A 2,727-nucleotide genomic window follows, 5' to 3' on the forward strand; every position below is an offset into this window, starting at 1 on the left:
GTAAGCTGTACTCTCACGTCCGGAGACATGCATGTTCCCCGGATAGTGAGTGAAGGCCTATAGCCCTGGAGGTCCGTATCTCCAGGGGGTAAGCTGTACTCTCACGTCCGGAGACATGCATGTTCCCCGGATAGTGAGTGAAGGCCTATAGCCCTGGAGGTCCGTATCTCCAGGGGGTAAGCTGTACTCTCACGTCCGGAGACATGCATGTTCCCCGGATAGTGAGTGAAGGCCTATAGCCCTGGAGGTCCGTATCTCCAGGGGGTAAGCTGTACTCTCACGTCCGTAGACATGTATGTTGACCCGGGTAGTGAGTGAAGGCCTATAGCCCTGGAGGTCCGTATCTCCAGGGGGTAAGCTGTACTCTCACGTCCGGAGACATGCATGTTCCCCGGATAGTGAGTGAAGGCCTATAGCCCTGGAGGTCCGTATCTCCAGGGGGTAAGCTGTACTCTCACGTCCGGAGACATGCATGTTCCCCGGATAGTGAGTGAAGGCCTATAGCCCTGGAGGTCCGTATCTCCAGGGGGTAAGCTGTACTCTCACGTCCGGAGACATGCATGTTCCCCGGATAGTGAGTGAAGGCCTATAGCCCTGGAGGTCCGTATCTCCAGGGGGTAAGCTGTACTCTCACGTCCGTAGACATGTATGTTGACCCGGGTAGTGAGTGAAGGCCTATAGCCCTGGAGGTCCGTATCTCCAGGGGGTAAGCTGTACTCTCACGTCCGGAGACATGCATGTTCCCCGGATAGTGAGTGAAGGCCTATAGCCCTGGAGGTCCGTATCTCCAGGGGGTAAGCTGTACTCTCACGTCCGTAGACATGCATGTTCCCCGGATAGTGAGTGAAGGCCTATAGCCCTGGAGGTCCGTAGTTCCACTGTCCTTAAGGGGGGCAGAGCAGTCAGCCTCTTTGGAGGTTGGCTGCTCTGTCCCCCTTTTTTTGGCCCATTTTCCCATCACCATTTCCCCATCAATCTTCAGCAAAGCCCTGCCATTGATGTACATTGTGTTCCCAGGCCCCAATGCCTAAAATCAGCTTACCCTATCCAATGATGCCATCTTGTGGACAAATCCAGATGGTGCGGGAATTTTAAAAATTGTATCCCAGTTAAAGTGCCTCTAGCCCGGCATAGTATTTAATGTGTATACCCCTGAAATCCTATGCAATTACCATTCTATGGCACTTATGGAAGTGCCAAGTGCCAAATGCCAAGTGCCAAGTGCCAAGTGCCACAGGGCTCCAGGGGGGCAGTGCACACATAATTGTTACCCCAGTCAGAGTGCCTCTTGCCCGGCATAGTATTTAATGTGTGTAGCCCTGAAATCCTATGCAATTACCCACAAAATTGTATCCCAGTCAAAGTGCCTCTTGCCCGGCATAGTATTTAATGTGTATACCCCTGAAATCCTATGCAATTACCATAATAATTTTATCCCAGTCAAAGTGCCTCTAGCCCGGCATAGTATTTAATGTGTATACCCCTGAAATCCTATGCAATTACCATAATAATTTTATCCCAGTCAAAGTGCCTCTTGCCCGGCATAGTATTTAATGTGTATACCCCTGAAATCCTATGCAATTACCATAATAATTTTATCCCAGTCAAAGTGCCTCTTGCCCGGCATAGTATTTAATGTGTATACCCCTGAAATCCTATGCAATTACCATAATAATTTTATCCCAGTCAAAGTGCCTCTTAGCCCGGCATAGTATTTAATGTGTATACCCCTGAAATCCTATGCAATTACCATAATAATTTTATCCCAGTCAAAGTGCCTCTTGCCCGGCATAGTATTTAATGTGTATACCCCTGAAATCCTATGCAATTACCATAATAATTTTATCCCAGTCAAAGTGCCTCTAGCCCGGCATAGTATTTAATGTGTATACCCCTGAAATCCTATGCAATTACCATAATAATTTTATCCAGTCAAAGTGCCTCTTGCCCGGCATAGTATTTAATGTGTATACCCCTGAAATCCTATGCAATTACCATCATAATTTTATCCCAGCTTACCCTATCCAATGTCGCCATCATGTGGACACAATCCAGATGGTGCGGGTGAATTTTTAAAATTGTATCCCAGTCAAAGTGCCTCTTGCCCGGCCTTAGTATTTAATGTGTATAGCCCTGAAATCCTATGCAATTACCACTCTATGGCACTTATGGAAGTGCCAAGTGCCAAATGCCAAGTGCCAAATGCCAAGTGCCAAGTGCCAAGTGCCACAGGGCAGTGCACACCTAATGTTACCCCAGTCAGAGTGCCTCTTGCCGGCATAGTATTTAATGTGTATACCCCTGAAATCCTATGCAATTACCCCTCTATGGCACTTATGAAAGGTTTTAAAGTTGCCAAATGCCAACGTGCCAAATGCCAAGTGCCAGTGCCACAGGGCTCCAGGGGGGTAGTGCACACATAAGTTACCCAGGTCAGAGTGCCTCTTTGCCCGGAGGCATAGTATTTCGATGTGTTATACCCCTGAATCCTATGCCAATTACCACTCTATGGCACTTATGAAAGGTTTAAGTGCCAAATGCCAAGTGCCAAATGCCAAGTGCCAAGTGCCACAGGGATCCAGGGGGGTAGTGCACACATAATGTTACCCCGGTCAGAGTGCCTCTAGCCCGCATAGTTAATGAATGGTGTAGCCCTTTATCTTTAAAAATGACCCAGTCAGGGGTCTGGCACCTATGGCACTTATGAAAGGTTTAAAGTGCCAAGTG

The sequence above is a fragment of the Salvelinus namaycush genome, unplaced genomic scaffold (assembly GCF_016432855.1).
Source record: "Salvelinus namaycush isolate Seneca unplaced genomic scaffold, SaNama_1.0 Scaffold3422, whole genome shotgun sequence".
NCBI lineage: Eukaryota > Metazoa > Chordata > Actinopteri > Salmoniformes > Salmonidae > Salvelinus > Salvelinus namaycush.